We start from the raw sequence: 12,189 nt of genomic DNA on the forward strand, positions 1-12,189 counted from the left end.
ACACAAGGCCCTAGCAGGTCTTTTAAGAATTTAGAAAACTTTTCAAATTGCAAAAATCAATTTCTAATGACAATTTTGGAATTTGTCGTGTGATCAGGTATTGGCTGAGTAGTCCAGCAAATGCAAAGTCTTGTACCCCACCGCTGATCCACCAATGTAGGAAGTTGGCTCTGTATGCACTATTTCAAAGTGAGGAATAGTATGCACAGAGTCCAAGGGTTCCCCTTAGAGGTAAGATAGTGGCAAAAAGGAGATAATACTAATGCTCTATTTTGTGGTAGTGTGGTCGAGCAGTAGGCTTATCCAAGGAGTAGTGTTAAGCATTTGTTGTACATACACATAGACAATAAATGAGGTACACACACTCAGAGACAAATCCAGCCAATAGGTTTTTGTATAGAACAATATCTTTTCTTAGTTTATTTTAAGAACCACAGGTTCAAATTCTACATGTAATATCTCACTCGAAAGGTATTGCAGGTAAGTACTTTAGGAACTTCAAATCATCAAAATTGCATGTATACTTTTCAAGTTATTCACAAATAGCTGTTTTAAAAGTGGACACTTAGTGCAATTTTCACAGTTCCTAGGGGAGGTAAGTATTTGTTAGGTTAACCAGGTAAGTAAGACACTTACAGGGCTTAGTTCTTGGTCCAAGGTAGCCCACCGTTGGGGGTTCAGAGCAACCCCAAAGTCACCACACCAGCAGCTCAGGGCCGGTCAGGTGCAGAGTTCAAAGTGGTGCCCAAAACACATAGGCTAGAATGGAGAGAAGGGGGTGCCCCGGTTCCGGTCTGCTTGCAGGTAAGTACCCGCGTCTTCGGAGGGCAGACCAGGGGGGTTTTGTAGGGCACCGGGGGGGACACAGGTCCACACAGAAATTTCACCCTCAGCGGCGCGGGGGCGGCCGGGTGCAGTGTAGAAACAAGCGTCGGGTTCGCAATGTTAGTTTATGAGAGATCTCGGGATCTCTTCAGCGCTGCAGGCAGGCAAGGGGGGGATTCCTCGGGGAAACCTCCACTTGGGCAAGGGAGAGGGACTCCTGGGGGTCACTTCTCCAGTGAAAGTCCGGTCCTTCAGGTCCTGGGGGCTGCGGGTGCAGGGTCTCTCCCAGGCGTCGGGACTTTAGGTTCAAAGAGTCGCGGTCAGGGGAAGCCTCGGGATTCCCTCTGCAGGCGGCGCTGTGGGGGCTCAGGGGGGACAGGTTTTGGTACTCACAGTATCAGAGTAGTCCTGGGGTCCCTCCTGAGGTGTTGGATCGCCACCAGCCGAGTCGGGGTCGCCGGGTGCAGTGTTGCAAGTCTCACGCTTCTTGCGGGGAGCTTGCAGGGTTCTTTAAAGCTGCTGGAAACAAAGTTGCAGCTTTTCTTGGAGCAGGTCCGCTGTCCTCGGGAGTTTCTTGTCTTTTCGAAGCAGGGGCAGTCCTCAGAGGATGTCGAGGTCGCTGGTCCCTTTGGAAGGCGTCGCTGGAGCAGGATCTTTGGAAGGCAGGAGACAGGCCGGTGAGTTTCTGGAGCCAAGGCAGTTGTCGTCTTCTGGTCTTCCTCTGCAGGGGTTTTCAGCTAGGCAGTCCTTCTTCTTGTAGTTGCAGGAATCTAATTTTCTAGGGTTCAGGGTAGCCCTTAAATACTAAATTTAAGGGCGTGTTTAGGTCTGGGGGGTTAGTAGCCAATGGCTACTAGCCCTGAGGGTGGGTACACCCTCTTTGTGCCTCCTCCCAAGGGGAGGGGGTCACAATCCTAACCCTATTGGGGGAATCCTCCATCTGCAAGATGGAGGATTTCTAAAAGTTAGAGTCACTTCAGCTCAGGACACCTTAGGGGCTGTCCTGACTGGTCAGTGACTCCTCCTTGTTTTTCTCATTATTTTCTCCGGCCTTGCCGCCAAAAGTGGGGCCTGGCCGGAGGGGGCGGGCAACTCCACTAGCTGGAGTGTCCTGCTGGGTTGGCACAAAGGAGGTGAGCCTTTGAGGCTCACCGCCAGGTGTGACAATTCCTGCCTGGGGAAGGTGTTAGCATCTCCACCCAGTGCAGGCTTTGTTACTGGCCTCAGAGTGACAAAGGCACTCTCCCCATGGGGCCAGCAACATGTCTCGGTTTGTGGCAGGCTGCTAAAACTAGTCAGCCTACACAGATAGTCGGTTAAGTTTCAGGGGGCACCTCTAAGGTGCCCTCTGTGGTGTATTTTACAATAAAATGTACACTGGCATCAGTGTGCATTTATTGTGCTGAGAAGTTTGATACCAAACTTCCCAGTTTTCAGTGTAGCCATTATGGTGCTGTGGAGTTCGTGTTTGACAGACTCCCAGACCATATACTCTTATGGCTACCCTGCACTTACAATGTCTAAGGTTTTGTTTAGACACTGTAGGGGTACCATGCTCATGCACTGGTACCCTCACCTATGGTATAGTGCACCCTGCCTTAGGGCTGTAAGGCCTGCTAGAGGGGTGTCTTACCTATACTGCATAGGCAGTGAGAGGCTGGCATGGCACCCTGAGGGGAGTGCCATGGCGACTTACTCGTTTTGTCCTCACTAGCACACACAAGCTGGCAAGCAGTGTGTCTGTGCTGAGTGAGAGGTCTCCAGGGTGGCATAAGACATGCTGCAGCCCTTAGAGACCTTCCTTGGCATCAGGGCCCTTGGTACTAGAAGTACCAGTTACAAGGGACTTATCTGGATGCCAGGGTCTGCCAATTGTGGATACAAAAGTACAGGTTAGGGAAAGAACACTGGTGCTGGGGCCTGGTTAGCAGGCCTCAGCACACTTTCAATTGTAAACATAGCATCAGCAAAGGCAAAAAGTCAGGGGGCAACCATGCCAAGGAGGCATTTCCTTACACCCAGCATGCTCTGTTAGAGAGCTGAAACCTTGTTTTGGACTACCAGAGGTTAATATTAAGAACTGCTGGTTGAGACGCTCTACAGAAGGTTCTTCTTTCATTGGAGTGCCTACGACTTAATTTGAAAACATTGAGCTATTTTAGCATATCAGGACTAGGTACTTACTGTCCATTATAGCAAACCTGCTGCTGTTGAAGCAGAAGCATTATATAAACCCATGACTACGGAGAAGTGGCCAGTGTGCTGGGGAAACGATACTTGGCCAATCGTGGGACATTGACTCATGTGAGATAGCCCCTGCCATCTGGGTTGGCCAAAGTACAGTTATGGTTTGATAGCCCTCCAAAATGTATTATTTATTTTTTCTTACATATTTTTCTAAGGTTGACTTGTAGCACAAAGGCCACTTGATAGTGTTAGCAATAAAAGATGCCCCTCAGTTTTTCAAAGTGCGCTTGTGGAAAGTTCCCTCATTTGGCACCTTGTACAGAGATATAAGACTTCCCAAGTGAGGTTTGCTAAAACAGGAAATCTAAATTCTTAGTTTGGACTTGGGATGGTGGACACTATCTATGGTGGTAGCAACACACGTTCCACTGTATCATCCTGGGTCCTGGTCTGTGTAGGACATGATGTGCAACGCTGATGGCCCTGACAATCACTGAAATGCTTGTGAGGCCAGAGTTTTGTGAACCCAGGGGCCTGAATGACTGATGTATCTCGCAGACGAGTTCTGAATTTTCTTAAGGTTTCATAGCAGGTGCACTGGCATGCTGAATTAGCGTCCATCACATAGTCAGTCCAGGCCGTTTCTGTCAGACATCATTGTTTTAGATGTGTTAGTCCAATTATTTCAATGGAAGCAAACAAAGACTAGAACTTCCAGGAGGAATTCGGCTGTCAAATGAAAGCCCAGTTCTGGAAACAAGGGTTCTGGATTGTGGATGACATTGAACATGGTTGTAACCCTGGGAAGTGGTGGTGGTTTGTGGCCAGCAAATATGGCTATAGAGAGAGTAGTAGTGGCCAATAATGCAGAGGGGATACTAGCTCTTATTCAGTGAAGATTCATAACATGTTACAAGGAGAGATTAGGGTTCTCTATGGCGAAGGAGCGTGGCCCCTTCCCCCCGCCAGCAGCAGCAGCTGAAAAACATTTACTATAAAATGCTAATAAACTACGTTTATCATCATTTTATAGTACAAGGTGTGGGCCATGGGGCTGTGGCGGGCATGAAGGGGGAGTGCACAACACGCCCCCTCAGTGCACATGTATGTTTGGCCAGCTATATTGGGCCGGCCAAACATACATGAACAGTGGGCTGTTTCCAACCCAGCAACGCAGGCACTGTGTTTCACTTTACCTCTGAGCGCCATGGCTGGGCACTCCATCCAATCCTAATGCTGCTTTCATGCTGCCAGCAGCATGAAAGCCGGGTTAGGATTGGACACAGTGCAGGCTGGGAAGCCTGTGCTTGCAGTACACAAGCGGAGCAGAGCAGATCACTGGCGCAGCGCGTACGGTAAGTTATTTTTTTCATTATTAGATATTTTTTTGTTGATGTTCCCAACCCTCACCCCTTCCCCCCCCCCCCAGGAGCCGCCACTGGTACTATGAAGAGAAGGATGATGGAACAGAACATACATGACAGAATATACATTAAGCTAATGTTGAACGACACAGTGGGTTTTCACTGCCACAGGAGCAATTCACACAGTGTAGGAAGGAATGGGCATATTAGGGGCTCAGAGCTCCCTCATGCCAACCAGCCATGCTTCCTCTGTGGCTTGAGAGGAGACTACATTCATTTATTCCAGTTGCCCTCTGTCTTTAAGGTGTTTATGAGGACAAGCGTCAGTGCGCTCTGTGGCGAGACTGGGCCATAGCCTACTGCTTATTTCGAATCTTGTGGAGTAGTGTTGTCTAGTCACGTCACGATTTGTGACATGGTGCATTATATCGAGGTTGATTTCTCACATCTACAAATTCCACCCCTTCATTATTTAATAAGGCCTCTATTCTTGAAACCAGTCTTATCCGGTGACCTGATGTAAACAATAGGCATCCTCAACCCCTGTTTCCTGAGCTGCGGCTTGTTCGGGTGCTGGCCCTGCCGTCTGGCTCCAGGTGTTCTGCGGCCGTGGAATGTCACCTGTGTGGCGTTTATACCCACCACCTGCTCTTCACCGACCTTATCTCCTGCAAACATCACCCACTGCACAGGTGCGGATAGCACTTCTTGAGGTGCTTTGGCCTCTCCTGTAATCTGACACCTGAAATAAACTCTTCTTTATAGTGATAATTCCAGTGCTTTCCCACCATTCGATTCTTACTTAATTCCTTCCTTCGTCCTCTCTCTTCCTTTTACCTTCCCTTTCCTTTTCTTTCTTATTCCCTGCCTTCCACATTTAGCAGGGAATGTTGTCCAATTCTTGAAACTGCATGCAGCACTGCATGATCTGAACTCTTGAGTTGGCAACCGGTCCCGCCTGTGAAATGTATACTTGCTTCAGTAAAGATTGCTTCCTGGGCCTCACGTCTGATGTTACGTTTATTTCACCTGGTACAACTCCATGAGGTGCATGTTAGGCAGTGAACTCTGATTCATGGTAAAGAATAGTCTCCAATGCTAACTGAAAATCCGATAGAAATCTGGACAGTTTTAAGGCTCAGTGTAGAGATCCAGATTTCCCTTCGGACAAACTATTTAGTGAAATCCATTTTCGTAATCTTGGAGTAATGAACAAGTGTGATTTCCCTGTCGAAGAAAAGAAGAAGGAACAATGACAATCCAAATTGTTCTGATCATGTCGCCATACAATCATGAAATGTTACTATTTTATGGGATATCAAGATTACCCTCAGTGTGCTGCAAGAATACAACTTCTTTGTAAAAATAAATACATAGGGATATATTTACAGGGAACTGGGGCATCGGCTTAAAAATCGTCAGTTTCCTTGAGTCGCCTTGCGCCCCCCCTAACAACACCATGGTAGCTCTGTCTTTACAATCCAGCGCACCATAGCGCACGTTAGCAAAGTAGCGTCAAAACTTTTGACGCTATTGTGGCACTTTGCTGGACTAGCACCAAAGCATTTGATGCTAGTCCAGCAAAGCTCACGGAGGCCCATAGGAAATAGCCTAGCATCACTTTAACGCCTGCCCTGGGCAGGTGTTAAAAAATAATGCTAGAATGGAGGAGTGCAATCTTGTAAATTTCACTGCGCCGTTTTTTTGGGCCTCCCTGTGGGGGAACTCCCCCTTGCATACATTATACCGGCCACAAGTATAATGTGGCGCAAGAGTTTACAAAGTGGTGCAATTCTAGCATTGCGCCACTTTGTGAATATGGCGCAAGATGAGGGCCTGTTTAATGTTGCTGTAGCATGAAAAAAAAGGCTCTATGGTGGCTCTAAGGGGCACAAGGGGCTTGTAAATATACCCCATAGTTTTAGAGTGAGTTTTAAAGTGAGCAGTCCAAACTTACACTTTTATTGGAGTACTATTTTAAAATGAATGTAAGGAATCGATACTGCAATAGTCTAGTGGTTCTGGGATGTAGGTTCACTAGGATTCACGCATATTAATGGATTGCAATATTTCCTTCTGCAATGTGTGGTCTCAGGGCACCCAAGCAGATTCAGTTGTTACTTTTTAACTTTGAAGAGGGGTACAGGGCCATAGATGATTATATTTGAGCTTTCTGTAACACAACTCATTCTAGAACCTAGATGTTCAGATTTCTTATGAGTCCAAAAGGTCTGGATACTCTGAAGTTCCTGACTTACATTTTTCATATGGTGATAAGATATTAACGCACAGAGGTACTTACGGCCCTGACACATGCTCATCTTTTTGTCATTCACGCAATACGAAGCCACATTTCAGCAAGCTGCTGCAGATTTGCAAGAAAACTCTTACATGAAGAAAAACTCTACCAGCGGCCAAAGACAGCAAACTTTGGTTTACAAACCCACATGCAGTCAAAGTCTATTGTTTTGAGACTGGAGCCTTCGGCAAGTTACTGAACAAGGGAGAGAGATATATTTTGCAATCCCTAAGTGCAAGGCTGGAGAAGTTTGTGAACGTCAGAAAAACTATAAAGGAGTTGTTAACAATTATAAACCCCCTAATTTTTATTATAGATTGTTTCATTTGTACCGACTATCGAGGAAGAGCTGCTCTCAAAGGTCCGTCAAGGTTTTTTTCCTGAAGATTCAAAAGGGAAATTTCAGTTCCAAAGAGGGTCTTCTGTTAAGTAAGTTCCTTAGACTCAAAAGGAAATTTACCGAATATTTTGGTGGAAAATTTATTTTACAGAGCAATCTACAATAGATAATGCAAAATTCACAGGGTCTGATTATGAATTCGGCAGATGGTTTTCACCATCCGCCGGGCCCATTAAGAGTTTCCCACTAGGTCAGCAGGTGGAAACCTGAGTTTCCGCCCACTGGCCTAGCGGGAAACAACCTACAGCATTGTCTCCGGCTTGCAATTGAGCTGGCAGCAATATTGTAGGGCGCAGGGTGCACCAGCACTCTCGCAATGTTCACTGTGAACATTGCAATGATGCTGGGAAGGGGCCCCCTGCACCTGTTCTCCGCCAGCCTTTTAATGGAGGTGCTACCGCCATGAAACCGCTGGCAGAGAACAAGGTCATAGGACAGCCACCTACTGCCAGACCGCTGAGCTTCCTGATCTTGGCGGAGCTGGTGGTCCCCTCATGGCTTGACCGCCAGGTTTGAAATATGGCTCTCAGACCGCTGCATTGGTAACGTTCCAACCGCTATCCACGAGTCTGTCAGTCTAGTACCGCCAGGCTCGTAATGAGGCCCACATTTTTTACTTTTAAGAATATTCCACTTTGCACAGTGAAAATAAAACTGCTTGTATTATAGTTTTTCATGTTGTACTTTAATAAAGGTGGACATTTTGAAAATGTCATTTTAGTTAAAAAAAAATTCATTATTGGGTCTTACCTGACTGACGCTTGTGAGATTTGATTTTAATACAAGAGGCTTAGAGCACCTTTCAATTGTTTACCCTATGTTGACTTCATTGCCTTTCTTATTTGCTGGCTCCTGTTTGGTCACTGCGTTCTGGCATCATTTGGGCTTCACTTTCTGTTTGTGTGTTTCTCCTGTCCCCGGAGCGTGGACCAGTTACAGCTTCCATTTTTTACAGTGTCCTCCTTCTGCTTCTCCTTTAGGTCTTTGTCTAATTTTCTACCTTCAGCACTTCGTACGAGTGAGTCTTTAGGTTGTCTTGCTCTTGATTTTGTTTGGTGTTGCATTCACCAATTGTTTTGCATTCTTGTGTTTATGTCATTTTAATTTTCATCCTCCCCCTTTTACTCTTTGGGGCAGCATAACAGTACCCACAAGCCTCAGGTTCATAACGTCGCTTCTGACAAAGATTTCAAAATACATTAATGGCTTTGGGCTATCGCAATTAAGTGACCACTCTAGTTTGTAACAGAGTGCTTTTTTTGATCTGCGTTTCGTGTTGTATAGGATGTCTTAGGTATAATGAAAATGTTTTATGCAAAAAACAGGAAGTGTTTTAAATTGTTTTATGTTTGCATAATTATGGGTTGAATAGAACATTCTAGCGTGAAAATACATTATATTGTAATGTGCTTTTTTGTTTATTTGGTTGCTTGTATTGCGTTTCCGTCTGTTGCTTGATTTGTACTTTGTACAAAGATTACCATACCAAGCCATACCAAGCTATATACCATACCATACCATAAAATGACAGGCCATATAATACTATACAATGACAAGCCACATGATACATACCACGACGGACCAGAACATACCATATCATGTTATAATTAGGTGTAGGCGGTAACCTCCGCTCCACTGGTGGAACTAATGGAGTTTTTGCGTGGAGTTTGGCCAAAAACTCATCTAGCCCGCCAGTGGAGCAGAGCTCACCGCATGTCCACTGCAGTCCAGTTATCGACCTCACAGCACAAGCGCACACAGTTTGCACTTGTGCTGTGTGGCCCATAACTGGGCTGCAGTGTGCAATCACCCGACGTTGGTGCCATCGTGGAGCTGCTGGCCGGTGGCCCAGCCCAGCAGCTCCGGATCCAGGGCCAGGCCTCCCTCCGCCAGCAACCCTGGCAGGAAGGAGGCAGAGAGCCAGGCCGCTGGCAACTAGGATCCCCTGGAAATGAGGACCCAGGTAAGTCCTCTTTTTTTTCTATGTGTACACTGGTGCACAAGAAGCCTTAAACAGCAGCTTTCGCTTCCTACAGCCCTGGCCTTAATTCAGACAGGGCCGTAGAAAGCTGCCATTTCAGGCCTCTTGTGCACCGGCCTGCCCTGTGTACACTGACTGCACTCGGGGAAGGCCGGTGCACAAGTGGCTTGAAATGCAGCTTTTGCTGCATCTGGCCCTGTCCTGAATGATGTGCCTGATCTCAGAAGCGAGAAGCAGGGTCAGGCCTAGCCAGGCCCTACCCTACTTAGCGCTCCCGAGATCGGTGCATTCAGGGTGCCACTTCGCAGATCACAGAACTCCGTCTCCGTGGAATTCCATGGAGTTTTTAAATCAACTTTGCAGAATTCTGCGGAGTGGAACTCTGTAAACCCCGCCCACCCCTAATTATAATATGACCTGCCATACCACAATACCATACTATTTTACACAATGACAGGCAATACCAGACCATACCATACCAGGCCATGCCAGGCCATGCCATACCATACCATGCTATAACATACAGGCCACACCATTTCATAGCTTACCATACAATGATAGACCACACCCTACCATACCTTGCAAAACCATACAAAAGTAAAGAAACATACATATATATATATATATATATATATATATATATATATATATATATATATATATTACCTACTGGCGGTTGCCAGTAGGTAGTTATAGTTAGGACCATGTTTCCATAGGAGAAGTGTTTTTTGACTTGCCCATGTCTTTGCCGCTATTTGACAGAGCTTCAAAAAAGTTTCCAAAAAACGTATGCCGGTAATTCTTGTTGCACATGGAAAGGTACTGGGTGATACACAAAACTTGGCTGAAAGCTAGATTTTTGTTCCGCAGATTGTGATTTTTCTTATTCGGTGTAAATCTGTTCAGTAATTGTTGAGAAATTTACGGAAATCCACATTTGTATATCGAGGACTGCAAATCCTCCCCCACGACTTCGCAAAGAATAGTGCGCTTGTGCAGGGAAATGCAGAGCTGTGATTGGCTGCCAACACTTAAATCAAGTGTTGGCAGCCGTCTTGGGTCTCGGCTTCAGCCGAGTCCCACAAAAAATCAGTGAAAAAAAGAAAAGGGGGTAGGGTAGGAATACCCTGACCCCAAGCCTTGTTCCTGGGGTACCAGAGGGACCCCGGCAGGGCAAAAAAGCATTTTCTAATAAAAAAAATAATAATAATAATGTTTGTTGCAAATTCACAAAATTTGTGAATTCTCTGCAAAAATGAAAAAAACAAGTGCGGTCTCCCGTCCTTGTTTTTAATTACACCCCTGGGCGGGCCAGGTCCTGGGTAGATTCTTCCTTTATTCCTCTTGCTTGCTGGGAGTGGAGTTTTCATCTGTTTCTCTCCCTGCAGACATGAAGGCAGGGAAACAGACAAAATGATTGCTCTCACACTTAGGGAGCTGCATGCTTAGTAGCTCCATGTGTGTGAGAGCAGTGCCGGCTCCCGCAGGATTACAGAGAGCAACCTGGGACTGCAGGGGCATTCAGACTCCTCTTACGGTCCCAACGCTGCTGACTGGGTGTCCAGGAGACATGATCGGGTCCCAGAGTTTGGGTCCCCAGGGCCAAGATTGGCCCAAGGAGAGGGACCACACATCTCTCCTTCCTCCATTTAATGAAAGCCAGGCCTCGAGGGATGTGGTCCCCAGAGCCGAGATTGGCCCGGGGAAGGGGTTCGCACACCCCCTCCTCTATTTAATGAAGGCCGGGCCCTGGGGGATGTGGTCCCTGGGGACAAGATCGTCTTGGGGAGGGTGACCACTTCGCCCCCAAGACTCCGGGGGATGTGGTGCCAGGGGCCGTTCTGGCCCTGATTCTCACTTCACAGAAATAAACCTCACCAGGAAGCCCTCAGGGGCATATTTACAAGCCCCTTGCGCCACACTGGCATAAATGTTTTTACACTAATGTGGCGTTAAGGAGGCCATTTCCCCATGCCATATTTACAAAGTGGTGAAATGCACACATTGAGCCACTTTGTAACCCTCTGCACCACATTATGCTTGCTGCAGGCATAATGTATGCAAGGGTGGCATTTCCACGCAGGGAGGCTTGTAAAAATGGCACAGTGAAATTGACATGCTTTCACTGCGCCTTTTTCAGCATAATTTTTAATGCCTGCCTGAGGCAGGTGTTAAAGCGACGCTGGCATTGTTTTCACTGGGCCTCCTTTGACTTTGCAGGATTAGCGCCTTAATTTTTGGTGCTAATCCTGCAAAGCTCCACAATAGCATCCACATTTTTTACAATATTGTCCTAAAGCGCACCATGGTGTGCCGTATTGTAAATATAGTATGGTGTTGTTAGGGGGGCACAGGGCGACTCAAGAAAAGTGAGCTTCAGGAGTGATGCGCCACTTTCTTGTAAATATGCTGCTTACAATATGAACATAGCAGGTGCCCCAGCTGAAGCTCCACTTCTGTAAAGGACAAATGATTCTCACTCCTTGGTTGGCGAAGGCAAAGCAAGTGTGTTTTCTAAGAAATTCCATATTGAAAAACAATCTGAAAACCTTCGTGGAGGTGAATGCATCATTGATCTATTGGAGTGAAATCTGTATGTGAATGTGACGAGTGGGTTCTTTTTTGTCCTCTCCTGGTGAGAGCATAGTTCTCCCTTTAAATCGCTACAAGTATGCAAATGTGGAAATCTCTTAGAAGCTCCACACACTTAGTCCCGCCCGTCCACATTAGTTATATGCAAAGGTCTTCCCCCTTTTGCCGGGATGATGCAAAGCTTACCAAAAGGACCCCCTATGTATTTCCCACCAACTTATGTGGATCATTCCTAAACCTGAGGAATATGAGGACATCTCCACAGAACAAAGAAGCACTTAACTCATTTAGATTACAGGAAGGTCCTTTGTAGTCTTGCTGGCCTTGTTATAGGAGGATTCATGTTATCATATATTTCTAGATGAAGATACACCAGGAACAATCATATTGCCAAAACACACACAAGGTCACTGGTGACATTTCCTTGTGCTCCATTATGCAGCTGTAGTGTTGAAAACATACTAGACATTTACCCAAGGAGGCAGAAAGACCTCCTCTTGGGTAGTTATTTAGTGCAATACTTTAGAGTCTTGGATTAAAA

Source organism: Pleurodeles waltl, chromosome 7, assembly GCF_031143425.1.
Source record: "Pleurodeles waltl isolate 20211129_DDA chromosome 7, aPleWal1.hap1.20221129, whole genome shotgun sequence".
Lineage (NCBI taxonomy): Eukaryota > Metazoa > Chordata > Amphibia > Caudata > Salamandridae > Pleurodeles > Pleurodeles waltl.